Source organism: Andrena cerasifolii, chromosome 6 (genome assembly GCF_050908995.1).
Source record: "Andrena cerasifolii isolate SP2316 chromosome 6, iyAndCera1_principal, whole genome shotgun sequence".
Lineage (NCBI taxonomy): Eukaryota > Metazoa > Arthropoda > Insecta > Hymenoptera > Andrenidae > Andrena > Andrena cerasifolii.
In genome coordinates this window covers 1,160,777-1,183,293 of record NC_135123.1, presented here as the reverse complement: position 1 = coordinate 1,183,293, position 22,517 = coordinate 1,160,777, and the positions used below count along the sequence as shown (strand labels likewise).

The 22,517-nt window shown below is 39.5% G+C and overlaps 44 non-coding genes and 31 pseudogenes across 44 annotated transcripts; all 75 read left to right on the top strand.

Annotated features, from left to right (window-relative positions):
- Positions 1–133: 133 nt before the first annotated feature.
- Positions 134–254, top strand: LOC143371041 (5S ribosomal RNA; annotated as a pseudogene).
- Positions 255–433: 179 nt separating this feature from the next.
- On the top strand, positions 434–554 carry LOC143370881 (5S ribosomal RNA; annotated as a pseudogene).
- A 179-nt stretch (positions 555–733) lies between these two features.
- Positions 734–854, top strand: LOC143370999 (5S ribosomal RNA; annotated as a pseudogene).
- Positions 855–1,033: 179 nt separating this feature from the next.
- Positions 1,034–1,154, top strand: LOC143370553 (5S ribosomal RNA). The gene has a single exon (XR_013085660.1). It is a non-coding gene; the product is annotated as a 5S ribosomal RNA (ribosomal RNA).
- Positions 1,155–1,333: 179 nt separating this feature from the next.
- Positions 1,334–1,454, top strand: LOC143370550 (5S ribosomal RNA). The gene has a single exon (XR_013085658.1). It is a non-coding gene; the product is annotated as a 5S ribosomal RNA (ribosomal RNA).
- Positions 1,455–1,633: 179 nt separating this feature from the next.
- LOC143370549 (5S ribosomal RNA) lies at positions 1,634–1,754 on the top strand. Its single transcript, XR_013085657.1, has one exon. It is a non-coding gene; the product is annotated as a 5S ribosomal RNA (ribosomal RNA).
- Positions 1,755–1,933: 179 nt separating this feature from the next.
- LOC143370548 (5S ribosomal RNA) lies at positions 1,934–2,054 on the top strand. Its single transcript, XR_013085656.1, has one exon. It is a non-coding gene; the product is annotated as a 5S ribosomal RNA (ribosomal RNA).
- Positions 2,055–2,233: 179 nt separating this feature from the next.
- Positions 2,234–2,354, top strand: LOC143370880 (5S ribosomal RNA; annotated as a pseudogene).
- A 179-nt stretch (positions 2,355–2,533) lies between these two features.
- LOC143370879 (5S ribosomal RNA) lies at positions 2,534–2,654 on the top strand (annotated as a pseudogene).
- A 179-nt stretch (positions 2,655–2,833) lies between these two features.
- On the top strand, positions 2,834–2,954 carry LOC143370547 (5S ribosomal RNA). Its single transcript, XR_013085655.1, has one exon. It is a non-coding gene; the product is annotated as a 5S ribosomal RNA (ribosomal RNA).
- Positions 2,955–3,133: 179 nt separating this feature from the next.
- LOC143371000 (5S ribosomal RNA) lies at positions 3,134–3,254 on the top strand (annotated as a pseudogene).
- Positions 3,255–3,433: 179 nt separating this feature from the next.
- On the top strand, positions 3,434–3,554 carry LOC143371053 (5S ribosomal RNA). Its single transcript, XR_013085962.1, has one exon. It is a non-coding gene; the product is annotated as a 5S ribosomal RNA (ribosomal RNA).
- Positions 3,555–3,733: 179 nt separating this feature from the next.
- On the top strand, positions 3,734–3,854 carry LOC143371052 (5S ribosomal RNA). The gene has a single exon (XR_013085961.1). It is a non-coding gene; the product is annotated as a 5S ribosomal RNA (ribosomal RNA).
- A 179-nt stretch (positions 3,855–4,033) lies between these two features.
- LOC143371046 (5S ribosomal RNA) lies at positions 4,034–4,154 on the top strand. The gene has a single exon (XR_013085960.1). It is a non-coding gene; the product is annotated as a 5S ribosomal RNA (ribosomal RNA).
- Positions 4,155–4,333: 179 nt separating this feature from the next.
- On the top strand, positions 4,334–4,454 carry LOC143371034 (5S ribosomal RNA). The gene has a single exon (XR_013085959.1). It is a non-coding gene; the product is annotated as a 5S ribosomal RNA (ribosomal RNA).
- A 179-nt stretch (positions 4,455–4,633) lies between these two features.
- Positions 4,634–4,754, top strand: LOC143371022 (5S ribosomal RNA). Its single transcript, XR_013085958.1, has one exon. It is a non-coding gene; the product is annotated as a 5S ribosomal RNA (ribosomal RNA).
- Positions 4,755–4,935: 181 nt separating this feature from the next.
- On the top strand, positions 4,936–5,056 carry LOC143370877 (5S ribosomal RNA; annotated as a pseudogene).
- Positions 5,057–5,235: 179 nt separating this feature from the next.
- On the top strand, positions 5,236–5,356 carry LOC143370876 (5S ribosomal RNA; annotated as a pseudogene).
- Positions 5,357–5,535: 179 nt separating this feature from the next.
- Positions 5,536–5,656, top strand: LOC143371009 (5S ribosomal RNA). The gene has a single exon (XR_013085956.1). It is a non-coding gene; the product is annotated as a 5S ribosomal RNA (ribosomal RNA).
- Positions 5,657–5,835: 179 nt separating this feature from the next.
- Positions 5,836–5,956, top strand: LOC143370998 (5S ribosomal RNA). Its single transcript, XR_013085955.1, has one exon. It is a non-coding gene; the product is annotated as a 5S ribosomal RNA (ribosomal RNA).
- A 181-nt stretch (positions 5,957–6,137) lies between these two features.
- Positions 6,138–6,258, top strand: LOC143370875 (5S ribosomal RNA; annotated as a pseudogene).
- Positions 6,259–6,437: 179 nt separating this feature from the next.
- Positions 6,438–6,558, top strand: LOC143370986 (5S ribosomal RNA). The gene has a single exon (XR_013085954.1). It is a non-coding gene; the product is annotated as a 5S ribosomal RNA (ribosomal RNA).
- A 179-nt stretch (positions 6,559–6,737) lies between these two features.
- On the top strand, positions 6,738–6,858 carry LOC143370974 (5S ribosomal RNA). Its single transcript, XR_013085953.1, has one exon. It is a non-coding gene; the product is annotated as a 5S ribosomal RNA (ribosomal RNA).
- A 179-nt stretch (positions 6,859–7,037) lies between these two features.
- Positions 7,038–7,158, top strand: LOC143370962 (5S ribosomal RNA). The gene has a single exon (XR_013085952.1). It is a non-coding gene; the product is annotated as a 5S ribosomal RNA (ribosomal RNA).
- Positions 7,159–7,337: 179 nt separating this feature from the next.
- Positions 7,338–7,458, top strand: LOC143370951 (5S ribosomal RNA). The gene has a single exon (XR_013085951.1). It is a non-coding gene; the product is annotated as a 5S ribosomal RNA (ribosomal RNA).
- Positions 7,459–7,637: 179 nt separating this feature from the next.
- On the top strand, positions 7,638–7,758 carry LOC143370939 (5S ribosomal RNA). The gene has a single exon (XR_013085950.1). It is a non-coding gene; the product is annotated as a 5S ribosomal RNA (ribosomal RNA).
- A 179-nt stretch (positions 7,759–7,937) lies between these two features.
- LOC143370766 (5S ribosomal RNA) lies at positions 7,938–8,058 on the top strand. Its single transcript, XR_013085870.1, has one exon. It is a non-coding gene; the product is annotated as a 5S ribosomal RNA (ribosomal RNA).
- Positions 8,059–8,237: 179 nt separating this feature from the next.
- On the top strand, positions 8,238–8,358 carry LOC143371040 (5S ribosomal RNA; annotated as a pseudogene).
- A 179-nt stretch (positions 8,359–8,537) lies between these two features.
- LOC143370874 (5S ribosomal RNA) lies at positions 8,538–8,658 on the top strand (annotated as a pseudogene).
- A 179-nt stretch (positions 8,659–8,837) lies between these two features.
- On the top strand, positions 8,838–8,958 carry LOC143370997 (5S ribosomal RNA; annotated as a pseudogene).
- Positions 8,959–9,137: 179 nt separating this feature from the next.
- On the top strand, positions 9,138–9,258 carry LOC143370927 (5S ribosomal RNA). The gene has a single exon (XR_013085949.1). It is a non-coding gene; the product is annotated as a 5S ribosomal RNA (ribosomal RNA).
- A 179-nt stretch (positions 9,259–9,437) lies between these two features.
- LOC143370915 (5S ribosomal RNA) lies at positions 9,438–9,558 on the top strand. The gene has a single exon (XR_013085948.1). It is a non-coding gene; the product is annotated as a 5S ribosomal RNA (ribosomal RNA).
- A 179-nt stretch (positions 9,559–9,737) lies between these two features.
- LOC143370903 (5S ribosomal RNA) lies at positions 9,738–9,858 on the top strand. The gene has a single exon (XR_013085947.1). It is a non-coding gene; the product is annotated as a 5S ribosomal RNA (ribosomal RNA).
- Positions 9,859–10,037: 179 nt separating this feature from the next.
- LOC143370890 (5S ribosomal RNA) lies at positions 10,038–10,158 on the top strand. Its single transcript, XR_013085945.1, has one exon. It is a non-coding gene; the product is annotated as a 5S ribosomal RNA (ribosomal RNA).
- Positions 10,159–10,337: 179 nt separating this feature from the next.
- On the top strand, positions 10,338–10,458 carry LOC143370878 (5S ribosomal RNA). Its single transcript, XR_013085944.1, has one exon. It is a non-coding gene; the product is annotated as a 5S ribosomal RNA (ribosomal RNA).
- Positions 10,459–10,637: 179 nt separating this feature from the next.
- Positions 10,638–10,758, top strand: LOC143370873 (5S ribosomal RNA; annotated as a pseudogene).
- Positions 10,759–10,937: 179 nt separating this feature from the next.
- On the top strand, positions 10,938–11,058 carry LOC143370872 (5S ribosomal RNA; annotated as a pseudogene).
- Positions 11,059–11,237: 179 nt separating this feature from the next.
- LOC143370867 (5S ribosomal RNA) lies at positions 11,238–11,358 on the top strand. Its single transcript, XR_013085943.1, has one exon. It is a non-coding gene; the product is annotated as a 5S ribosomal RNA (ribosomal RNA).
- Positions 11,359–11,537: 179 nt separating this feature from the next.
- LOC143370856 (5S ribosomal RNA) lies at positions 11,538–11,658 on the top strand. The gene has a single exon (XR_013085942.1). It is a non-coding gene; the product is annotated as a 5S ribosomal RNA (ribosomal RNA).
- A 181-nt stretch (positions 11,659–11,839) lies between these two features.
- LOC143370871 (5S ribosomal RNA) lies at positions 11,840–11,960 on the top strand (annotated as a pseudogene).
- A 179-nt stretch (positions 11,961–12,139) lies between these two features.
- Positions 12,140–12,260, top strand: LOC143370870 (5S ribosomal RNA; annotated as a pseudogene).
- A 179-nt stretch (positions 12,261–12,439) lies between these two features.
- LOC143370993 (5S ribosomal RNA) lies at positions 12,440–12,560 on the top strand (annotated as a pseudogene).
- Positions 12,561–12,739: 179 nt separating this feature from the next.
- On the top strand, positions 12,740–12,860 carry LOC143370839 (5S ribosomal RNA). Its single transcript, XR_013085938.1, has one exon. It is a non-coding gene; the product is annotated as a 5S ribosomal RNA (ribosomal RNA).
- Positions 12,861–13,039: 179 nt separating this feature from the next.
- LOC143370826 (5S ribosomal RNA) lies at positions 13,040–13,160 on the top strand. Its single transcript, XR_013085926.1, has one exon. It is a non-coding gene; the product is annotated as a 5S ribosomal RNA (ribosomal RNA).
- A 179-nt stretch (positions 13,161–13,339) lies between these two features.
- On the top strand, positions 13,340–13,460 carry LOC143370763 (5S ribosomal RNA). The gene has a single exon (XR_013085867.1). It is a non-coding gene; the product is annotated as a 5S ribosomal RNA (ribosomal RNA).
- Positions 13,461–13,639: 179 nt separating this feature from the next.
- On the top strand, positions 13,640–13,760 carry LOC143370992 (5S ribosomal RNA; annotated as a pseudogene).
- Positions 13,761–13,939: 179 nt separating this feature from the next.
- LOC143370869 (5S ribosomal RNA) lies at positions 13,940–14,060 on the top strand (annotated as a pseudogene).
- A 179-nt stretch (positions 14,061–14,239) lies between these two features.
- Positions 14,240–14,360, top strand: LOC143370844 (5S ribosomal RNA). The gene has a single exon (XR_013085941.1). It is a non-coding gene; the product is annotated as a 5S ribosomal RNA (ribosomal RNA).
- A 179-nt stretch (positions 14,361–14,539) lies between these two features.
- On the top strand, positions 14,540–14,660 carry LOC143370832 (5S ribosomal RNA). Its single transcript, XR_013085932.1, has one exon. It is a non-coding gene; the product is annotated as a 5S ribosomal RNA (ribosomal RNA).
- A 181-nt stretch (positions 14,661–14,841) lies between these two features.
- On the top strand, positions 14,842–14,962 carry LOC143370868 (5S ribosomal RNA; annotated as a pseudogene).
- Positions 14,963–15,141: 179 nt separating this feature from the next.
- LOC143370866 (5S ribosomal RNA) lies at positions 15,142–15,262 on the top strand (annotated as a pseudogene).
- A 179-nt stretch (positions 15,263–15,441) lies between these two features.
- LOC143370991 (5S ribosomal RNA) lies at positions 15,442–15,562 on the top strand (annotated as a pseudogene).
- Positions 15,563–15,741: 179 nt separating this feature from the next.
- On the top strand, positions 15,742–15,862 carry LOC143370838 (5S ribosomal RNA). The gene has a single exon (XR_013085937.1). It is a non-coding gene; the product is annotated as a 5S ribosomal RNA (ribosomal RNA).
- A 179-nt stretch (positions 15,863–16,041) lies between these two features.
- LOC143370825 (5S ribosomal RNA) lies at positions 16,042–16,162 on the top strand. Its single transcript, XR_013085925.1, has one exon. It is a non-coding gene; the product is annotated as a 5S ribosomal RNA (ribosomal RNA).
- A 179-nt stretch (positions 16,163–16,341) lies between these two features.
- Positions 16,342–16,462, top strand: LOC143370762 (5S ribosomal RNA). The gene has a single exon (XR_013085866.1). It is a non-coding gene; the product is annotated as a 5S ribosomal RNA (ribosomal RNA).
- Positions 16,463–16,641: 179 nt separating this feature from the next.
- LOC143370990 (5S ribosomal RNA) lies at positions 16,642–16,762 on the top strand (annotated as a pseudogene).
- A 179-nt stretch (positions 16,763–16,941) lies between these two features.
- LOC143370865 (5S ribosomal RNA) lies at positions 16,942–17,062 on the top strand (annotated as a pseudogene).
- A 179-nt stretch (positions 17,063–17,241) lies between these two features.
- Positions 17,242–17,362, top strand: LOC143370989 (5S ribosomal RNA; annotated as a pseudogene).
- A 179-nt stretch (positions 17,363–17,541) lies between these two features.
- Positions 17,542–17,662, top strand: LOC143370821 (5S ribosomal RNA). The gene has a single exon (XR_013085921.1). It is a non-coding gene; the product is annotated as a 5S ribosomal RNA (ribosomal RNA).
- A 179-nt stretch (positions 17,663–17,841) lies between these two features.
- Positions 17,842–17,962, top strand: LOC143370824 (5S ribosomal RNA). Its single transcript, XR_013085924.1, has one exon. It is a non-coding gene; the product is annotated as a 5S ribosomal RNA (ribosomal RNA).
- Positions 17,963–18,141: 179 nt separating this feature from the next.
- LOC143370760 (5S ribosomal RNA) lies at positions 18,142–18,262 on the top strand. Its single transcript, XR_013085864.1, has one exon. It is a non-coding gene; the product is annotated as a 5S ribosomal RNA (ribosomal RNA).
- A 179-nt stretch (positions 18,263–18,441) lies between these two features.
- Positions 18,442–18,562, top strand: LOC143370864 (5S ribosomal RNA; annotated as a pseudogene).
- Positions 18,563–18,741: 179 nt separating this feature from the next.
- Positions 18,742–18,862, top strand: LOC143370809 (5S ribosomal RNA). Its single transcript, XR_013085910.1, has one exon. It is a non-coding gene; the product is annotated as a 5S ribosomal RNA (ribosomal RNA).
- Positions 18,863–19,043: 181 nt separating this feature from the next.
- On the top strand, positions 19,044–19,164 carry LOC143370797 (5S ribosomal RNA). Its single transcript, XR_013085899.1, has one exon. It is a non-coding gene; the product is annotated as a 5S ribosomal RNA (ribosomal RNA).
- Positions 19,165–19,345: 181 nt separating this feature from the next.
- Positions 19,346–19,466, top strand: LOC143370791 (5S ribosomal RNA). Its single transcript, XR_013085893.1, has one exon. It is a non-coding gene; the product is annotated as a 5S ribosomal RNA (ribosomal RNA).
- Positions 19,467–19,645: 179 nt separating this feature from the next.
- LOC143370823 (5S ribosomal RNA) lies at positions 19,646–19,766 on the top strand. Its single transcript, XR_013085923.1, has one exon. It is a non-coding gene; the product is annotated as a 5S ribosomal RNA (ribosomal RNA).
- Positions 19,767–19,945: 179 nt separating this feature from the next.
- Positions 19,946–20,066, top strand: LOC143370759 (5S ribosomal RNA). Its single transcript, XR_013085863.1, has one exon. It is a non-coding gene; the product is annotated as a 5S ribosomal RNA (ribosomal RNA).
- Positions 20,067–20,245: 179 nt separating this feature from the next.
- On the top strand, positions 20,246–20,366 carry LOC143370863 (5S ribosomal RNA; annotated as a pseudogene).
- A 179-nt stretch (positions 20,367–20,545) lies between these two features.
- Positions 20,546–20,666, top strand: LOC143370862 (5S ribosomal RNA; annotated as a pseudogene).
- A 179-nt stretch (positions 20,667–20,845) lies between these two features.
- On the top strand, positions 20,846–20,966 carry LOC143370785 (5S ribosomal RNA). The gene has a single exon (XR_013085888.1). It is a non-coding gene; the product is annotated as a 5S ribosomal RNA (ribosomal RNA).
- Positions 20,967–21,147: 181 nt separating this feature from the next.
- LOC143370773 (5S ribosomal RNA) lies at positions 21,148–21,268 on the top strand. Its single transcript, XR_013085876.1, has one exon. It is a non-coding gene; the product is annotated as a 5S ribosomal RNA (ribosomal RNA).
- A 181-nt stretch (positions 21,269–21,449) lies between these two features.
- On the top strand, positions 21,450–21,570 carry LOC143370861 (5S ribosomal RNA; annotated as a pseudogene).
- A 179-nt stretch (positions 21,571–21,749) lies between these two features.
- LOC143370761 (5S ribosomal RNA) lies at positions 21,750–21,870 on the top strand. The gene has a single exon (XR_013085865.1). It is a non-coding gene; the product is annotated as a 5S ribosomal RNA (ribosomal RNA).
- A 179-nt stretch (positions 21,871–22,049) lies between these two features.
- LOC143370860 (5S ribosomal RNA) lies at positions 22,050–22,170 on the top strand (annotated as a pseudogene).
- Positions 22,171–22,349: 179 nt separating this feature from the next.
- On the top strand, positions 22,350–22,470 carry LOC143370980 (5S ribosomal RNA; annotated as a pseudogene).
- Positions 22,471–22,517: the final 47 nt, after the last annotated feature.

Sequence of the window (22,517 nt, the reverse complement as noted above, 5' to 3'; positions counted from 1 at the left end):
GTGAGTATTCTTAACTATTTTATTTAGCTTCACTTCTCTGTCGGTTTTTTTGTAGTACGGACCTGTCGGAAATTCATTTCCACTCATTGTCAACGTAAGTACCAATTTCTTCGATAAATAAAACCGTATTTTTACCAACGACCATTCTATGTCTGTAAAACACCAGTTCTCGTCCCATCACTGAATTTAAGCGACATTGGGCGTGGTTAGTACTTGAATTGGTGACCGCTTGGGAATACCGCGTGTTGTTGGTAGTATTTTCTTCATACCGCTCCAATTTTGCAGTTTCCAACTATGACAGTGACTATTCTAAACTATTTTATTTAGCTTCACTTCTCTGTCCGTTTCTTTGTAGTGCGGACCTGTCAGAAATTCATTTTCACTCATTGTCAATGTTAGTACCAATTTCTTCGATAAATAAAACTGTATTTTTACCAACGACCATTCTATGTCTGTAAAACACCAGTTCTCGTCCGATCACTGAAGTTAAGCGACATTGGGCGTGGTTAGTACTTGGAAGGTTGACCGCTTGGGAATACCGCGTGTTGTTGGTAGTATTTTTTTCATACCGCTCCGTTTTTGCAGTTTGTAACTATGACAGTGACTATTCTAAACTATTTTATTTAGCTTCACTTCTCTGTCGGTTTTTTTGTAGTGCGGACCTGTCAGAAATTCATTTCCACTCATTGTCAACGTAAGTACCAATTTCTTCGATAAATAAAACCGTATTTTTACCAACGACCATTCTATGTCTGTAAAACACCAGTTCTCGTCCGATCACTGAAGTTAAGCGACATTGGGCGTGGTTAGTACTTGGAAGGTTGACCGCTTGGGAATACCGCGTGTTTTTGGTAGTATTTTCTTCATACCGCTCCGTTTTTGCAGTTTGTAACTATGACAGTGACTATTCTAAACTATTTTATTTAGCTTCACTTCTCTGTCGGTTTTTTTGTAGTGCGGACCTGTCAGAAATTCATTTCCACTCATTGTCAACGTAAGTACCAATTTCTTCGATAAATAAAACGGTATTTTTACCAACGACCATTCTATGTCTGTAAAACACCAGTTCTCGTCCGATCACTGAAGTTAAGCGACATTGGGCGTGGTTAGTACTTGGATGGGTGACCGCTTGGGAATACCGCGTGTTGTTGGTAGTATTTTCTTCATACCGCTCCAATTTTGCAGTTTCCAACTATGACAGTGACTATTCTAAACTGTTTCATTTAGCTCCACTTCTCTGTCCGTTTTTTTGTAGTGCGGACCTGTCAGAAATTCATTTCCACTCATTGTTAATGTTAGTTCCAATTTCTTCGATAAATAAAACCGTATTTTTACCAACGACCATTCTATGTCTGTAAAACACCAGTTCTCGTCCGATCACTGAAGTTAAGCGACATTGGGCGTGGTTAGTACTTGGATGGGTGACCGCTTGGGAATACCGCGTGTTGTTGGTAGTATTTTTTTCATACCCCTCCATTTTTGCAGTTTGTAACTATGACAGTGAGTATATTAAACTATTTTATTTAGCTTCACTTCTCTGTCCGTTTCTTTGTAGTGCGGACCTGTCAGAAATTCATTTCCACTCATTGTCAACGTAAGTACCAATTTCTTCGATAAATAAAACCGTATTTTTACCAACGACCATTCTATGTCTGTAAAACACCAGTTCTCGTCCGATCACTGAAGTTAAGCGACATTGGGCGTGGTTAGTACTTGGATGGGTGACCGCTTGGGAATACCGCGTGTTGTTGGTAGTATTTTTTTCATACCCCTCCATTTTTGCAGTTTGTAACTATGACAGTGAGTATTCTTAACTATTTTATTTAGCTTCACTTCTCTGTCGGTTTTTTTGTAGTGCGGACCTGTCAGAAATTCATTTCCACTCATTGTCAACGTAACTACCAATTTCTTCGATAAATAAAACCGTATTTTTACCAACGACCATTCTATGTCTGTAAAACACCAGTTCTCGTCCGATCACTGAAGTTAAGCGACATTGGGCGTGGTTAGTACTTGGATGGGTGACCGCTTGGGAATACCGCGTGTTGTTGGTAGTATTTTCTTCATACCGCTCCAATTTTGCAGTTTCCAACTATGACAGTGACTATTCTAAACTGTTTCATTTAGCTCCACTTCTCTGTCCGTTTTTCTGTAGTGCGGACCTGTCAGAAATTCATTTCCACTCATTGTTAATGTTAGTTCCTATTTCTTCGATAAATAAAACCGTATTTTTACCAACGACCATTCTATGTCTGTAAAACACCAGTTCTCGTCCGATCACTGAAGTTAAGCGACATTGGGCGTGGTTAGTACTTGGAAGGTTGACCGCTTGGGAATACCGCGTGTTGTTGGTAGTATTTTCTTCATACCGCTCCGTTTTTGCAGTTTGTAACTATGACAGTGACTATTCTAAACTATATTATTTAGCTTCACTTCTCTGTCGGTTTTTTTGTAGTGCGGACCTGTCAGAAATTCATTTCCACTCATTGTCAACGTAAGTACCAATTTCTTCGATAAATAAAACCGTATTTTTACCAACGACCATTCTATGTCTGTAAAACACCAGTTCTCGTCCGATCACTGAAGTTAAGCGACATTGGGCGTGGTTAGTACTTGGAAGGTTGACCGCTTGGGAATACCGCGTGTTGTTGGTAGTATTTTCTTCATACCGCTCCAATTTTGCAGTTTCCAACTATGACAGTGACTATTCTAAACTGTTTCATTTAGCTCCACTTCTCTGTCCGTTTTTCTGTAGTGCGGACCTGTCAGAAATTCATTTCCACTCATTGTTAATGTTAGTTCCTATTTCTTCGATAAATAAAACCGTATTTTTACCAACGACCATTCTATGTCTGTAAAACACCAGTTCTCGTCCGATCACTGAAGTTAAGCGACATTGGGCGTGGTTAGTACTTGGATGGGTGACCGCTTGGGAATACCGCGTGTTGTTGGTAGTATTTTTTTCATACCCCTCCATTTTTGCAGTTTGTAACTATGACAGTGAGTATATTAAACTATTTTATTTAGCTTCACTTCTCTGTCCGTTTCTTTGTAGTGCGGACCTGTCAGAAATTCATTTCCACTCATTGTCAACGTAAGTACCAATTTCTTCGATAAATAAAACCGTATTTTTACCAACGACCATTCTATGTCTGTAAAACACCAGTTGTCGTCCGATCACTGAAGTTAAGCGACATTGGGCGTGGTTAGTACTTGGAAGGTTGACCGCTTGGGAATACCGCGTGTTGTTGGTAGTATTTTCTTCATACCGCTCCAATTTTGCAGTTTCCAACTATGACAGTGACTATTCTAAACTGTTTCATTTAGCTCCACTTCTCTGTCCGTTTTTTTGTAGTGCGGACCTGTCAGAAATTCATTTCCACTCATTGTTAATGTTAGTTCCAATTTCTTCGATAAATAAAACCGTATTTTTACCAACGACCATTCTATGTCTGTAAAACACCAGTTCTCGTCCGATCACTGAAGTTAAGCGACATTGGGCGTGGTTAGTACTTGGATGGGTGACCGCTTGGGAATACCGCGTGTTGTTGGTAGTATTTTTTTCATACCCCTCCATTTTTGCAGTTTGTAACTATGACAGTGAGTATATTAAACTATTTTATTTAGCTTCACTTCTCTGTCCGTTTCTTTGTAGTGCGGACCTGTCAGAAATTCATTTCCACTCATTGTCAACGTAAGTACCAATTTCTTCGATAAATAAAACCGTATTTTTACCAACGACCATTCTATGTCTGTAAAACACCAGTTCTCGTCCGATCACTGAAGTTAAGCGACATTGGGCGTGGTTAGTACTTGGATGGGTGACCGCTTGGGAATACCGCGTGTTGTTGGTAGTATTTTTTTCATACCCCTCCATTTTTGCAGTTTGTAACTATGACAGTGAGTATTCTTAACTATTTTATTTAGCTTCACTTCTCTGTCGGTTTTTTTGTAGTGCGGACCTGTCAGAAATTCATTTCCACTCATTGTCAACGTAACTACCAATTTCTTCGATAAATAAAACCGTATTTTTACCAACGACCATTCTATGTCTGTAAAACACCAGTTCTCGTCCGATCACTGAAGTTAAGCGACATTGGGCGTGGTTAGTACTTGGATGGGTGACCGCTTGGGAATACCGCGTGTTGTTGGTAGTATTTTCTTCATACCGCTCCAATTTTGCAGTTTCCAACTATGACAGTGACTATTCTAAACTATTTTATTTAGCTTCACTTCTCTGTCCGTTTCTTTGTAGTGCGGACCTGTCAGAAATTCATTTTCACTCATTGTCAATGTTAGTACCAATTTCTTCGATAAATAAAACCGTATTTTTACCAACGACCATTCTATGTCTGTAAAACACCAGTTCTCGTCCGATCACTGAAGTTAAGCGACATTGGGCGTGGTTAGTACTTGGATGGGTGACCGCTTGGGAATACCGCGTGTTGTTGGTAGTATTTTTTTCATACCCCTCCAATTTTGCAGTTTGTAACTATGACAGTGAGTATATTAAACTATTTTATTTAGCTTCACTTCTCTGTCCGTTTCTTTGTAGTGCGGACCTGTCAGAAATTCATTTTCACTCATTGTCAATGTTAGTACCAATTTCTTCGATAAATAAAACCGTATTTTTACCAACGACCATTCTATGTCTGTAAAACACCAGTTCTCGTCCGATCACTGAAGTTAAGCGACATTGGGCGTGGTTAGTACTTGGATGGGTGACCGCTTGGGAATACCGCGTGTTGTTGGTAGTATTTTCTTCATACCGCTCCATTTTTGCAGTTTGTAACTATGACAGTGAGTATATTAAACTATTTGATTTAGCTTCACTTCTCTGTCGGTTTTTTTTTGTAGTGCGGACCTGTCAGAAATTCATTTCCACTCATTGTCAACGTAAGTACCAATTTCTTCGATAAATAAAACCGTATTTTTACCAACGACCATTCTATGTCTGTAAAACACCAGTTCTCGTCCGATCACTGAAGTTAAGCGACATTGGGCGTGGTTAGTACTTGGAAGGTTGACCGCTTGGGAATACCGCGTGTTGTTGGTAGTATTTTCTTCATACCGCTCCGTTTTTGCAGTTTGTAACTATGACAGTGACTACTCTAAACTATTTTATTTAGCTTCACTTCTCTGTCGGTTTTTTTGTAGTGCGGACCTGTCAGAAATTCATTTCCACTCATTGTCAACGTAAGTACCAATTTCTTCGATAAATAAAACCGTATTTTTACCAACGACCATTCTATGTCTGTAAAACACCAGTTCTCGTCCGATCACTGAAGTTAAGCGACATTGGGCGTGGTTAGTACTTGGAAGGTTGACCGCTTGGGAATACCGCGTGTTGTTGGTAGTATTTTCTTCATACCGCTCCAATTTTGCAGTTTCCAACTATGACAGTGACTATTCTAAACTGTTTCATTTAGCTCCACTTCTCTGTCCGTTTTTCTGTATTGCGGACCTGTCAGAAATTCATTTCCACTCATTGTTAATGTTAGTTCCTATTTCTTCGATAAATAAAACCGTATTTTTACCAACGACCATTCTATGTCTGTAAAACACCAGTTCTCGTCCGATCACTGAAGTTAAGCGACATTGGGCGTGGTTAGTACTTGGATGGGTGACCGCTTGGGAATACCGCGTGTTGTTGGTAGTATTTTCTTCATACCGCTCCAATTTTGCAGTTTGTAACTATGACAGTGAGTATATTAAACTATTTTATTTAGCTTCACTTCTCTGTCCGTTTCTTTGTAGTGCGGACCTGTCAGAAATTCATTTTCACTCATTGTCAATGTTAGTACCAATTTCTTCGATAAATAAAACCGTATTTTTACCAACGACCATTCTATGTCTGTAAAACACCAGTTCTCGTCCGATCACTGAAGTTAAGCGACATTGGGCGTGGTTAGTACTTGGATGGGTGACCGCTTGGGAATACCGCGTGTTGTTGGTAGTATTTTCTTCATACCGCTCCATTTTTGCAGTTTGTAACTATGACAGTGAGTATATTAAACTATTTGATTTAGCTTCACTTCTCTGTCGGTTTTTTTTTGTAGTGCGGACCTGTCAGAAATTCATTTCCACTCATTGTCAACGTAAGTACCAATTTCTTCGATAAATAAAACCGTATTTTTACCAACGACCATTCTATGTCTGTAAAACACCAGTTCTCGTCCGATCACTGAAGTTAAGCGACATTGGGCGTGGTTAGTACTTGGAAGGTTGACCGCTTGGGAATACCGCGTGTTGTTGGTAGTATTTTCTTCATACCGCTCCGTTTTTGCAGTTTGTAACTATGACAGTGACTATTCTAAACTATTTTATTTAGCTTCACTTCTCTGTCGGTTTTTTTGTAGTGCGGACCTGTCAGAAATTCATTTCCACTCATTGTCAACGTAAGTACCAATTTCTTCGATAAATAAAACCGTATTTTTACCAACGACCATTCTATGTCTGTAAAACACCAGTTCTCGTCCGATCACTGAAGTTAAGCGACATTGGGCGTGGTTAGTACTTGGATGGGTGACCGCTTGGGAATACCGCGTGTTGTTGGTAGTATTTTTTTCATACCCCTCCATTTTTGCAGTTTGTAACTATGACAGTGAGTATATTAAACTATTTTATTTAGCTTCACTTCTCTGTCCGTTTCTTTGTAGTGCGGACCTGTCAGAAATTCATTTCCACTCATTGTTAATGTTAGTTCCAATTTCTTCGATAAATAAAACCGTATTTTTACCAACGACCATTCTATGTCTGTAAAACACCAGTTCTCGTCCGATCACTGAAGTTAAGCGACATTGGGCGTGGTTAGTACTTGGATGGGTGACCGCTTGGGAATACCGCGTGTTGTTGGTAGTATTTTTTTCATACCCCTCCATTTTTGCAGTTTGTAACTATGACAGTGAGTATATTAAACTATTTTATTTAGCTTCACTTCTCTGTCCGTTTCTTTGTAGTGCGGACCTGTCAGAAATTCATTTCCACTCATTGTCAACGTAAGTACCAATTTCTTCGATAAATAAAACGGTATTTTTACCAACGACCATTCTATGTCTGTAAAACACCAGTTCTCGTCCGATCACTGAAGTTAAGCGACATTGGGCGTGGTTAGTACTTGGATGGGTGACCGCTTGGGAATACCGCGTGTTGTTGGTAGTATTTTTTTCATACCCCTCCATTTTTGCAGTTTCCAACTATGACAGTGACTATTCTAAACTGTTTCATTTAGCTCCACTTCTCTGTCCGTTTTTTTGTAGTGCGGACCTGTCAGAAATTCATTTCCACTCATTGTTAATGTTAGTTCCAATTTCTTCGATAAATAAAACCGTATTTTTACCAACGACCATTCTATGTCTGTAAAACACCAGTTCTCGTCCGATCACTGAAGTTAAGCGACATTGGGCGTGGTTAGTACTTGGATGGGTGACCGCTTGGGAATACCGCGTGTTGTTGGTAGTATTTTTTTCATACCCCTCCATTTTTGCAGTTTGTAACTATGACAGTGAGTATATTAAACTATTTTATTTAGCTTCACTTCTCTGTCCGTTTCTTTGTAGTGCGGACCTGTCAGAAATTCATTTCCACTCATTGTCAACGTAAGTACCAATTTCTTCGATAAATAAAACCGTATTTTTACCAACGACCATTCTATGTCTGTAAAACACCAGTTCTCGTCCGATCACTGAAGTTAAGCGACATTGGGCGTGGTTAGTACTTGGATGGGTGACCGCTTGGGAATACCGCGTGTTGTTGGTAGTATTTTTTTCATACCCCTCCATTTTTGCAGTTTGTAACTATGACAGTGAGTATTCTAAACTGTTTCATTTAGCTCCAATTCTCTGTCCGTTTTTTTGTAGTGCGGACCTGTCAGAAATTCATTTCCACTCATTGTTAATGTTAGTTCCAATTTCTTCGATAAATAAAACCGTATTTTTACCAATGACCATTCTATGTCTGTAAAACACCAGTTCTCGTCCGATCACTGAAGTTAAGCGACATTGGGCGTGGTTAGTACTTGGATGGGTGACCGCTTGGGAATACCGCGTGTTGTTGGTAGTATTTTGTTCATACCCCTCCATTTTTGCAGTTTGTAACTATGACAGTGAGTATTCTTAACTATTTTATTTAGCTTCACTTCTCTGTCGGTTTTTTTGTAGTACGGACCTGTCGGAAATTCATTTCCACTCATTGTCAACGTAAGTACCAATTTCTTCGATAAATAAAACCGTATTTTTACCAACGACCATTCTATGTCTGTAAAACACCAGTTCTCGTCCCATCACTGAATTTAAGCGACATTGGGCGTGGTTAGTACTTGAATTGGTGACCGCTTGGGAATACCGCGTGTTGTTGGTAGTATTTTCTTCATACCGCTCCAATTTTGCAGTTTCCAACTATGACAGTGACTATTCTAAACTATTTTATTTAGCTTCACTTCTCTGTCCGTTTCTTTGTAGTGCGGACCTGTCAGAAATTCATTTTCACTCATTGTCAATGTTAGTACCAATTTCTTCGATAAATAAAACTGTATTTTTACCAACGACCATTCTATGTCTGTAAAACACCAGTTCTCGTCCGATCACTGAAGTTAAGCGACATTGGGCGTGGTTAGTACTTGGAAGGTTGACCGCTTGGGAATACCGCGTGTTGTTGGTAGTATTTTTTTCATACCGCTCCGTTTTTGCAGTTTGTAACTATGACAGTGACTATTCTAAACTATTTTATTTAGCTTCACTTCTCTGTCGGTTTTTTTGTAGTGCGGACCTGTCAGAAATTCATTTCCACTCATTGTCAACGTAAGTACCAATTTCTTCGATAAATAAAACCGTATTTTTACCAACGACCATTCTATGTCTGTAAAACACCAGTTCTCGTCCGATCACTGAAGTTAAGCGACATTGGGCGTGGTTAGTACTTGGAAGGTTGACCGCTTGGGAATACCGCGTGTTTTTGGTAGTATTTTCTTCATACCGCTCCGTTTTTGCAGTTTGTAACTATGACAGTGACTATTCTAAACTATTTTATTTAGCTTCACTTCTCTGTCGGTTTTTTTGTAGTGCGGACCTGTCAGAAATTCATTTCCACTCATTGTCAACGTAAGTACCAATTTCTTCGATAAATAAAACGGTATTTTTACCAACGACCATTCTATGTCTGTAAAACACCAGTTCTCGTCCGATCACTGAAGTTAAGCGACATTGGGCGTGGTTAGTACTTGGATGGGTGACCGCTTGGGAATACCGCGTGTTGTTGGTAGTATTTTCTTCATACCGCTCCAATTTTGCAGTTTCCAACTATGACAGTGACTATTCTAAACTGTTTCATTTAGCTCCACTTCTCTGTCCGTTTTTTTGTAGTGCGGACCTGTCAGAAATTCATTTCCACTCATTGTTAATGTTAGTTCCAATTTCTTCGATAAATAAAACCGTATTTTTACCAACGACCATTCTATGTCTGTAAAACACCAGTTCTCGTCCGATCACTGAAGTTAAGCGACATTGGGCGTGGTTAGTACTTGGATGGGTGACCGCTTGGGAATACCGCGTGTTGTTGGTAGTATTTTTTTCATACCCCTCCATTTTTGCAGTTTGTAACTATGACAGTGAGTATATTAAACTATTTTATTTAGCTTCACTTCTCTGTCCGTTTCTTTGTAGTGCGGACCTGTCAGAAATTCATTTCCACTCATTGTCAACGTAAGTACCAATTTCTTCGATAAATAAAACCGTATTTTTACCAACGACCATTCTATGTCTGTAAAACACCAGTTCTCGTCCGATCACTGAAGTTAAGCGACATTGGGCGTGGTTAGTACTTGGATGGGTGACCGCTTGGGAATACCGCGTGTTGTTGGTAGTATTTTTTTCATACCCCTCCATTTTTGCAGTTTGTAACTATGACAGTGAGTATTCTTAACTATTTTATTTAGCTTCACTTCTCTGTCGGTTTTTTTGTAGTGCGGACCTGTCAGAAATTCATTTCCACTCATTGTCAACGTAACTACCAATTTCTTCGATAAATAAAACCGTATTTTTACCAACGACCATTCTATGTCTGTAAAACACCAGTTCTCGTCCGATCACTGAAGTTAAGCGACATTGGGCGTGGTTAGTACTTGGATGGGTGACCGCTTGGGAATACCGCGTGTTGTTGGTAGTATTTTCTTCATACCGCTCCAATTTTGCAGTTTCCAACTATGACAGTGACTATTCTAAACTATTTTATTTAGCTTCACTTCTCTGTCCGTTTCTTTGTAGTGCGGACCTGTCAGAAATTCATTTTCACTCATTGTCAATGTTAGTACCAATTTCTTCGATAAATAAAACCGTATTTTTACCAACGACCATTCTATGTCTGTAAAACACCAGTTCTCGTCCGATCACTGAAGTTAAGCGACATTGGGCGTGGTTAGTACTTGGATGGGTGACCGCTTGGGAATACCGCGTGTTGTTGGTAGTATTTTTTTCATACCCCTCCAATTTTGCAGTTTGTAACTATGACAGTGAGTATATTAAACTATTTTATTTAGCTTCACTTCTCTGTCCGTTTCTTTGTAGTGCGGACCTGTCAGAAATTCATTTTCACTCATTGTCAATGTTAGTACCAATTTCTTCGATAAATAAAACCGTATTTTTACCAACGACCATTCTATGTCTGTAAAACACCAGTTCTCGTCCGATCACTGAAGTTAAGCGACATTGGGCGTGGTTAGTACTTGGAAGGTTGACCGCTTGGGAATACCGCGTGTTGTTGGTAGTATTTTCATCATACCGCTCCGTTTTTGCAGTTTGTAACTATGACAGTGACTATTCTAAACTATTTTATTTAGCTTCACTTCTCTGTCGGTTTTTTTGTAGTGCGGACCTGTCAGAAATTCATTTCCACTCATTGTCAACGTAAGTACCAATTTCTTCGATAAATAAAACCGTATTTTTACCAACGACCATTCTATGTCTGTAAAACACCAGTTCTCGTCCGATCACTGAAGTTAAGCGACATTGGGCGTGGTTAGTACTTGGAAGGTTGACCGCTTGGGAATACCGCGTGTTGTTGGTAGTATTTTCTTCATACCGCTCCAATTTTGCAGTTTCCAACTATGACAGTGACTATTCTAAACTGTTTCATTTAGCTCCACTTCTCTGTCCGTTTTTCTGTATTGCGGACCTGTCAGAAATTCATTTCCACTCATTGTTAATGTTAGTTCCTATTTCTTCGATAAATAAAACCGTATTTTTACCAACGACCATTCTATGTCTGTAAAACACCAGTTCTCGTCCGATCACTGAAGTTAAGCGACATTGGGCGTGGTTAGTACTTGGATGGGTGACCGCTTGGGAATACCGCGTGTTGTTGGTAGTATTTTCTTCATACCGCTCCAATTTTGCAGTTTGTAACTATGACAGTGAGTATATTAAACTATTTTATTTAGCTTCACTTCTCTGTCCGTTTCTTTGTAGTGCGGACCTGTCAGAAATTCATTTTCACTCATTGTCAATGTTAGTACCAATTTCTTCGATAAATAAAACCGTATTTTTACCAACGACCATTCTATGTCTGTAAAACACCAGTTCTCGTCCGATCACTGAAGTTAAGCGACATTGGGCGTGGTTAGTACTTGGATGGGTGACCGCTTGGGAATACCGCGTGTTGTTGGTAGTATTTTCTTCATACCGCTCCATTTTTGCAGTTTGTAACTATGACAGTGAGTATATTAAACTATTTGATTTAGCTACACTTCTCTGTCGGTTTTTTTTTGTAGTGCGGACCTGTCAGAAATTCATTTCCACTCATTGTCAACGTAAGTACCAATTTCTTCGATAAATAAAACCGTATTTTTACCAACGACCATTCTATGTCTGTAAAACACCAGTTCTCGTCCGATCACTGAAGTTAAGCGACATTGGGCGTGGTTAGTACTTGGAAGGTTGACCGCTTGGGAATACCGCGTGTTGTTGGTAGTATTTTCTTCATACCGCTCCGTTTTTGCAGTTTGTAACTATGACAGTGACTATTCTAAACTATTTTATTTAGCTTCACTTCTCTGTCGGTTTTTTTGTAGTGCGGACCTGTCAGAAATTCATTTCCACTCATTGTCAACGTAAGTACCAATTTCTTCGATAAATAAAACCGTATTTTTACCAACGACCATTCTATGTCTGTAAAACACCAGTTCTCGTCCGATCACTGAAGTTAAGCGACATTGGGCGTGGTTAGTACTTGGAAGGTTGACCGCTTGGGAATACCGCGTGTTGTTGGTAGTATTTTCTTCATACCGCTCCGTTTTTGCAGTTTGTAACTATGACAGTGAGTATTCTTAACTATTTTATTTAGCTTCACTTCTCTGTCGGTTTTTTTGTAGTGCGGACCTGTCAGAAATTCATTTCCACTCATTGTCAACGTAAGTACCAATTTCTTCGATAAATAAAACCGTATTTTTACCAACGACCATTCTATGTCTGTAAAACACCAGTTATCGTCCGATCACTGAAGTCAAGCGACATTGGGCGTGGTTAGTACTTGGATGGGTGACCGCTTGGGAATACCGCGTGTTGTTGGTAGTATTTTCTTCATACCGCTCCAATTTTGCAGTTTGTAACTATGACAGTGACTATTCTAAACTATTTTAATTAGCTTCACTTCTCTGTCGGTTTTTTTGTAGTGCGGACCTGTCAGAAATTCATTTCCACTCATTGTCAACGTAAGTACCAATTTCTTCGATAAATAAAACCGTATTTTTACCAACGACCATTCTATGTCTGTAAAACAACAGTTCTCGTCCGATCACTGAAGTTAAGCGACATTGGGCGTGGTTAGTACTTGGATGGGTGACCGCTTGGGAATACCGCGTGTTGTTGGTAGTATTTTTTTCATACCCCTCCATTTTTGCAGTTTGTAACTATGACAGTGAGTATTCTTAACTATTTTATTTAGCTTCACTTCTCTGTCGGTTTTTTTGTAGTGCGGACCTGTCAGAAATTCATTTCCACTCATTGTCAACGTAACTACAAATTTCTTCGATAAATAAAACCGTATTTTTACCAACGACCATTCTATGTCTGTAAAACACCAGTTCTCGTCCGATCACTGAAGTTAAGCGACATTGGGCGTGGTTAGTACTTGGATGGGTGACCGCTTGGGAATACCGCGTGTTGTTAGTAGTATTTTCTTCATACCGCTCCAATTTTGCAGTTTCCAACTATGACAGTGACTATTCTAAACTATTTTATTTAGCTTCACTTCTCTGTCCGTTTCTTTGTAGTGCGGACCTGTCAGAAATTCATTTTCACTCATTGTCAATGTTAGTACCAATTTCTTCGATAAATAAAACCGTATTTTTACCAACGACCATTCTATGTCTGTAAAACACCAGTTCTCGTCCGATCACTGAAGTTAAGCGACATTGGGCGTGGTTAGTACTTGGATGGGTGACCGCTTGGGAACACCGCGTGTTGTTGGTAGTATTTTTTTCATACCGCTCCGTATTTGCAGTTTGTAACTATGACAGTGACTATTCTAAACTATTTTATTTAGCTTCGCTTCTCTGTCGGTTTTTTTGTAGTGCGGACCTGTCAGAAATTCATTTCCACTCATTGTCAACGTAAGTACCAATTTCTTCGATAAATAAAACCGTATTTTTACCAACGACCATTCTATGTCTGTAAAACACCAGTTATCGTCCGATCACTGAAGTCAAGCGACATTGGGCGTGGTTAGTACTTGGATGGGTGACCGCTTGGGAATACCGCGTGTTGTTGGTAGTATTTTCTTCATACCGCTCCAATTTTGCAGTTTCCAACTATGACAGTGACTATTCTAAACTATTTTATTTAGCTTCACTTCTCTGTCCGTTTCTTTGTAGTGCGGACCTGTCAGAAATTCATTTCCACTCATTGTCAATGTTAGTACCAATTTCTTCGATAAATAAAACCGTATTTTTACCAACGACCATTCTATGTCTGTAAAACACCAGTTCTCGTCCGATCACTGAAGTTAAGCGACATTGGGCGTGGTTAGTACTTGGAAGGTTGACCGCTTGGGAATACCGCGTGTTGTTGGTAGTATTTTCTTCATACCGCTCCGTTTTTGCAGTTTGTAACTATGACAGTGAGTATTCTTAACTATTTTATTTAGCTTCACTTCTCTGTCGGTTTTTTTGTAGTGCGGACCTGTCAGAAATTCATTTCCACTCATTGTCAACGTAAGTACCAATTTCTTCGATAAATAAAACCGTATTTTTACCAACGACCATTCTATGTCTGTAAAACACCAGTTCTCGTCCGATCACTGAAGTTAAGCGACATTGGGCGTGGTTAGTACTTGGATGGGTGACCGCTTGGGAATACCGCGTGTTGTTGGTAGTATTTTCTTCATACCGCTCCAATTTTGCAGTTTGTAACTATGACAGTGAGTATATTAAACTATTTTATTTAGCTTCACTTCTCTGTCCGTTTCTTTGTAGTGCGGACCTGTCAGAAATTCATTTTCACTCATTGTCAATGTTAGTACCAATTTCTTCGATAAATAAAACCGTATTTTTACCAACGACCATTCTATGTCTGTAAAACACCAGTTCTCGTCCGATCACTGAAGTTAAGCGACATTGGGCGTGGTTAGTACTTGGATGGGTGACCGCTTGGGAATACCGCGTGTTGTTGGTAGTATTTTCTTCATACCGCTCCATTTTTGCAGTTTGTAACTATGACAGTGAGTATATTAAACTATTTGATTTAGCTACACTTCTCTGTCGGTTTTTTTTTGTAGTGCGGACCTGTCAGAAATTCATTTCCACTCATTGTCAACGTAAGTACCAATTTCTTCGATAAATAAAACCGTATTTTTACCAACGACCATTCTATGTCTGTAAAACACCAGTTCTCGTCCGATCACTGAAGTTAAGCGACATTGGGCGTGGTTAGTACTTGGAAGGTTGACCGCTTGGGAATACCGCGTGTTGTTGGTAGTATTTTCTTCATACCGCTCCGTTTTTGCAGTTTGTAACTATGACAGTGACTATTCTAAACTATTTTATTTAGCTTCACTTCTCTGTCGGTTTTTTTGTAGTGCGGACCTGTCAGAAATTCATTTCCACTCATTGTCAACGTAAGTACCAATTTCTTCGATAAATAAAACCGTATTTTTACCAACGACCATTCTATGTCTGTAAAACACCAGTTCTCGTCCGATCACTGAAGTTAAGCGACATTGGGCGTGGTTAGTACTTGGAAGGTTGACCGCTTGGGAATACCGCGTGTTGTTGGTAGTATTTTCTTCATACCGCTCCGTTTTTGCAGTTTGTAACTATGACAGTGAGTATTCTTAACTATTTTATTTAGCTTCACTTCTCTGTCGGTTTTTTTGTAGTGCGGACCTGTCAGAAATTCATTTCCACTCATTGTCAACGTAAGTACCAATTTCTTCGATAAATAAAACCGTATTTTTACCAACGACCATTCTATGTCTGTAAAACACCAGTTATCGTCCGATCACTGAAGTCAAGCGACATTGGGCGTGGTTAGTACTTGGATGGGTGACCGCTTGGGAATACCGCGTGTTGTTGGTAGTATTTTCTTCATACCGCTCCAATTTTGCAGTTTGTAACTATGACAGTGACTATTCTAAACTATTTTAATTAGCTTCACTTCTCTGTCGGTTTTTTTGTAGTGCGGACCTGTCAGAAATTCATTTCCACTCATTGTCAACGTAAGTACCAATTTCTTCGATAAATAAAACCGTATTTTTACCAACGACCATTCTATGTCTGTAAAACAACAGTTCTCGTCCGATCACTGAAGTTAAGCGACATTGGGCGTGGTTAGTACTTGGATGGGTGACCGCTTGGGAATACCGCGTGTTGTTGGTAGTATTTTTTTCATACCCCTCCATTTTTGCAGTTTGTAACTATGACAGTGAGTATTCTTAACTATTTTATTTAGCTTCACTTCTCTGTCGGTTTTTTTGTAGTGCGGACCTGTCAGAAATTCATTTCCACTCATTGTCAACGTAACTACAAATTTCTTCGATAAATAAAACCGTATTTTTACCAACGACCATTCTATGTCTGTAAAACACCAGTTCTCGTCCGATCACTGAAGTTAAGCGACATTGGGCGTGGTTAGTACTTGGATGGGTGACCGCTTGGGAATACCGCGTGTTGTTAGTAGTATTTTCTTCATACCGCTCCAATTTTGCAGTTTCCAACTATGACAGTGACTATTCTAAACTATTTTATTTAGCTTCACTTCTCTGTCCGTTTCTTTGTAGTGCGGACCTGTCAGAAATTCATTTTCACTCATTGTCAATGTTAGTACCAATTTCTTCGATAAATAAAACCGTATTTTTACCAACGACCATTCTATGTCTGTAAAACACCAGTTCTCGTCCGATCACTGAAGTTAAGCGACATTGGGCGTGGTTAGTACTTGGATGGGTGACCGCTTGGGAACACCGCGTGTTGTTGGTAGTATTTTTTTCATACCGCTCCGTATTTGCAGTTTGTAACTATGACAGTGACTATTCTAAACTATTTTATTTAGCTTCGCTTCTCTGTCGGTTTTTTTGTAGTGCGGACCTGTCAGAAATTCATTTCCACTCATTGTCAACGTAAGTACCAATTTCTTCGATAAATAAAACCGTATTTTTACCAACGACCATTCTATGTCTGTAAAACACCAGTTATCGTCCGATCACTGAAGTCAAGCGACATTGGGCGTGGTTAGTACTTGGATGGGTGACCGCTTGGGAATACCGCGTGTTGTTGGTAGTATTTTCTTCATACCGCTCCAATTTTGCAGTTTCCAACTATGACAGTGACTATTCTAAACTATTTTATTTAGCTTCACTTCTCTGTCCGTTTCTTTGTAGTGCGGACCTGTCAGAAATTCATTTCCACTCATTGTCAATGTTAGTACCAATTTCTTCGATAAATAAAACCGTATTTTTACCAACGACCATTCTATGTCTGTAAAACACCAGTTCTCGTCCGATCACTGAAGTTAAGCGACATTGGGCGTGGTTAGTACTTGGAAGGTTGACCGCTTGGGAATACCGCGTGTTGTTGGTAGTATTTTCTTCATACCGCTCCGTTTTTGCAGTTTGTAACTATGACAGTGAGTATTCTTAACTATTTTATTTAGCTTCACTTCTCTGTCGGTTTTTTTGTAGTGCGGACCTGTCAGAAATTCATTTCCACTCATTGTCAACGTAAGTACCAATTTCTTCGATAAATAAAACCGTATTTTTACCAACGACCATTCTATGTCTGTAAAACACCAGTTATCGTCCGATCACTGAAGTCAAGCGACATTGGGCGTGGTTAGTACTTGGATGGGTGACCGCTTGGGAATACCGCGTGTTGTTGGTAGTATTTTCTTCATACCGCTCCAATTTTGCAGTTTGTAACTATGACAGTGACTATTCTAAACTATTTTAATTAGCTTCACTTCTCTGTCGGTTTTTTTGTAGTGCGGACCTGTCAGAAATTCATTTCCACTCATTGTCAACGTAAGTACCAATTTCTTCGATAAATAAAACCGTATTTTTACCAACGACCATTCTATGTCTGTAAAACACCAGTTCTCGTCCGATCACTGAAGTTAAGCGACATTGGGCGTGGTTAGTACTTGGATGGGTGACCGCTTGGGAATACCGCGTGTTGTTGGTAGTATTTTTTTCATACCCCTCCATTTTTGCAGTTTGTAACTATGACAGTGAGTATTCTTAACTATTTTATTTAGCTTCACTTCTCTGTCGGTTTTTTTGTAGTGCGGACTTGTCAGAAATTCATTTCCACTCATTGTCAACGTAACTACAAATTTCTTCGATAAATAAAACCGTATTTTTACCAACGACCATTCTATGTCTGTAAAACACCAGTTCTCGTCCGATCACTGAAGTTAAGCGACATTGGGCGTGGTTAGTACTTGGATGGGTGACCGCTTGGGAATACCGCGTGTTGTTAGTAGTATTTTCTTCATACCGCTCCAATTTTGCAGTTTCCAACTATGACAGTGACTATTCTAAACTATTTTATTTAGCTTCACTTCTCTGTCCGTTTCTTTGTAGTGCGGACCTGTCAGAAATTCATTTTCACTCATTGTCAATGTTAGTACCAATTTCTTCGATAAATAAAACCGTATTTTTACCAACGACCATTCTATGTCTGTAAAACACCAGTTCTCGTCCGATCACTGAAGTTAAGCGACATTGGGCGTGGTTAGTACTTGGATGGGTGACCGCTTGGGAACACCGCGTGTTGTTGGTAGTATTTTTTTCATACCGCTCCGTATTTGCAGTTTGTAACTATGACAGTGACTATTCTAAACTATTTTATTTAGCTTCGCTTCTCTGTCGGTTTTTTTGTAGTGCGGACCTGTCAGAAATTCATTTCCACTCATTGTCAACGTAAGTACCAATTTCTTCGATAAATAAAACCGTATTTTTACCAACGACCATTCTATGTCTGTAAAACACCAGTTCTCGTCCGATCACTGAAGTTAAGCGACATTGGGCGTGGTTAGTACTTGGAAGGTTGACCGCTTGGGAATACCGCGTGTTGTTGGTAGTATTTTTTTCATACCGCTCCGTTTTTGCAGTTTGTAACTATGACAGTGACTATTCTAAACTATTTTATTTAGCTTCACTTCTCTGTCGGTTTTTTTGTAGTGCGGACCTGTCAGAAATTCATTTCCACTCATTGTCAACGTAAGTACCAATTTCTTCGATAAATAAAACCGTATTTTTACCAACGACCATTCTATGTCTGTAAAACACCAGTTCTCGTCCGATCACTGAAGTTAAGCGACATTGGGCGTGGTTAGTACTTGGATGGGTGACCGCTTGGGAATACCGCGTGTTGTTGGTAGTATTTTCTTCATACCGCTCCATTTTTGCAGTTTGTAACTATGACAGTGAGTATATTAAACTATTTGATTTAGCTTCACTTCTCTGTCGGTTTTTTTTTGTAGTGCGGACCTGTCAGAAATTCATTTCCACTCATTGTCAACGTAAGTACCAATTTCTTCGATAAATAAAACCGTATTTTTACCAACGACCATTCTATGTCTGTAAAACACCAGTTCTCGTCCGATCACTGAAGTTAAGCGACATTGGGCGTGGTTAGTACTTGGATGGGTGACCGCTTGGGAATACCGCGTGTTGTTGGTAGTATTTTCTTCATACCGCTCCATTTTTGCAGTTTGTAACTATGACAGTGAGTATATTAAACTATTTGATTTAGCTTCACTTCTCTGTCGGTTTTTTTTCGTAGTGCGGACCTGTCAGAAATTCATTTCCACTCATTGTCAACGTAAGTACCAATTTCTTCGATAAATAAAACCGTATTTTTACCAACGACCATTCTATGTCTGTAAAACACCAGTTCTCGTCCGATCACTGAAGTTAAGCGACATTGGGCGTGGTTGGTACTTGGATGGGTGACCGCTTGGGAATACCGCGTGTTGTTGGTAGTATTTTTTTCATACCGCTCCGTATTTGCAGTTTGTAACTATGACAGTGACTATTCTAAACTATTTTATTTAGCTTCGCTTCTCTGTCGGTTTTTTTGTAGTGCGGACCTGTCAGAAATTCATTTCCACTCATTGTCAACGTAACTACCAATTTCTTCGATAAATAAAACCGTATTTTTACCAACGACCATTCTATGTCTGTAAAACACCAGTTCTCGTCCGATCACTGAAGTTAAGCGACATTGGGCGTGGTTAGTACTTGGATGGGTGACCGCTTGGGAATACCGCGTGTTGTTAGTAGTATTTTCTTCATACCGCTCCAATTTTGCAGTTTCCAACTATGACAGTGACTATTCTAAACTATTTTATTTAGCTTCACTTCTCTGTCCGTTTCTTTGTAGTGCGGACCTGTCAGAAATTCATTTTCACTCATTGTCAATGTTAGTACCAATTTCTTCGATAAATAAAACCGTATTTTTACCAACGACCATTCTATGTCTGTAAAACACCAGTTCTCGTCCGATCACTGAAGTTAAGCGACATTGGGCGTGGTTAGTACTTGGATGGGTGACCGCTTGGGAACACCGCGTGTTGTTGGTAGTATTTTTTTCATACCGCTCCGTATTTGCAGTTTGTAACTATGACAGTGACTATTCTAAACTATTTTATTTAGCTTCGCTTCTCTGTCGGTTTTTTTGTAGTGCGGACCTGCCAGAAATTCATTTCCACTCATTGTCAACGTAAGTACCAATTTCTTCGATAAATAAAACCGTATTTTTACCAACGACCATTCTATGTCTGTAAAACACCAGTTCTCGTCCGATCACTGAAGTTAAGCGACATTGGGCGTGGTTAGTACTTGGAAGGTTGACCGCTTGGGAATACCGCGTGTTGTTGGTAGTATTTTTTTCATACCGCTCCGTTTTTGCAGTTGGTAACTATGACAGTGACTATTCTAAACTATTTTATTTAGCTTCGCTTCTCTGTCGGTTTTTTTGTAGTGCGGACCTGCCAGAAATTCATTTCCACTCATTGTCAACGTAAGTACCAATTTCTTCGATAAATAAAACCGTATTTTTACCAACGACCATTCTATGTCTGTAAAACACCAGTTCTCGTCCGATCACTGAAGTTAAGCGACATTGGGCGTGGTTAGTACTTGGAAGGTTGACCGCTTGGGAATACCGCGTGTTGTTGGTAGTATTTTTTTCATACCGCTCCGTTTTTGCAGTTGGTAACTATGACAGTGACTATTCTAAACTATTTTATTTAGCTTCACTTCTCTGTCGGTTTTTTTGTAGTGCGGACCTGTCAGAAATTCATTTCCACTCATTGTCAACGTAAGTACCAATTTCTTCGATAAATAAAACCGTATTTTTACCAACGACCATTCTATGTCTGTAAAACACCAGTTCTCGTCCGATCACTGAAGTTAAGCGACATTGGGCGTGGTTAGTACTTGGATGGGTGACCGCTTGGGAATACCGCGTGTTGTTGGTAGTATTTTCTTCATACCGCTCCATTTTTGCAGTTTGTAACTATGACAGTGAGTATATTGAACTATTTGATTTAGCTTCACTTCTCTGTCGGTTTTTTTTTGTAGTGCGGACCTGTCAGAAATTCATTTCCACTCATTGTCAACGTAAGTACCAATTTCTTCGATAAATAAATCCGTATTTTTACCAACGACCATTCTATGTCTGTAAAACACCAGTTCTCGTCCGATCACTGAAGTTAAGCGACATTGGGCGTGGTTAGTACTTGGATGGGTGACCGCTTGGGAATACCGCGTGTTGTTGGTAGTATTTTCTTCATACCGCTCCATTTTTGCAGTTTGTAACTATGACAGTGAGTATATTAAACTATTTGATTTAGCTTCACTTCTCTGTCGGTTTTTTTTTGTAGTGCGGACCTGTCAGAAATTCATTTCCACTCATTGTCAACGTAAGTACCAATTTCTTCGATAAATAAAACCGTATTTTTACCAACGACCATTCTATGTCTGTAAAACACCAGTTCTCGTCCGATCACTGAAGTTAAGCGACATTGGGCGTGGTTAGTACTTGGAAGGTTGACCGCTTGGGAATACCGCGTGTTGTTGGTAGTATTTTCTTCATACCGCTCCGTTTTTGCAGTTTGTAACTATGACAGTGACTATTCTAAACTATTTTATTTAGCTTCACTTCTCTGTCGGTTTTTTTGTAGTGCGGACCTGTCAGAAATTCATTTCCACTCATTGTCAACGTAAGTACCAATTTCTTCGATAAATAAAACCGTATTTTTACCAACGACCATTCTATGTCTGTAAAACACCAGTTCTCGTCCGATCACTGAAGTTAAGCGACATTGGGCGTGGTTAGTACTTGGATGGGTGACCGCTTGGGAATACCGCGTGTTGTTGGTAGTATTTTTTTCATACCGCTCCGTATTTGCAGTTTGTAACTATGACAGTGACTATTCTAAACTATTTTATTTAGCTTCGCTTCTCTGTCGGTTTTTTTGTAGTGCGGACCTGTCAGAAATTCATTTCCACTCATTGTCAACGTAAGTACCAATTTCTTCGATAAATAAAACCGTATTTTTACCAACGACCATTCTATGTCTGTAAAACACCAGTTCTCGTCCGATCACTGAAGTTAAGCGACATTGGGCGTGGTTAGTACTTGGAAGGTTGACCGCTTGGGAATACCGCGTGTTGTTGGTAGTATTTTCTTCATACCGCTCCGTTTTTGCAGTTTGTAACTATGACAGTGACTATTCTAAACTATTTTATTTAGCTTCACTTCTCTGTCGGTTTTTTTGTAGTGCGGACCTGTCAGAAATTCATTTCCACTCATTGTCAACGTAAGTACCAATTTCTTCGATAAATAAAACCGTATTTTTACCAACGACCATTCTATGTCTGTAAAACACCAGTTCTCGTCCGATCACTGAAGTTAAGCGACATTGGGCGTGATTAGTACTTGGAAGGTTGACCGCTTGGGAATACCGCGTGTTGTTGGTAGTATTTTTTTCATACCCCTCCATTTTTGCAGTTTGTAACTATGACAG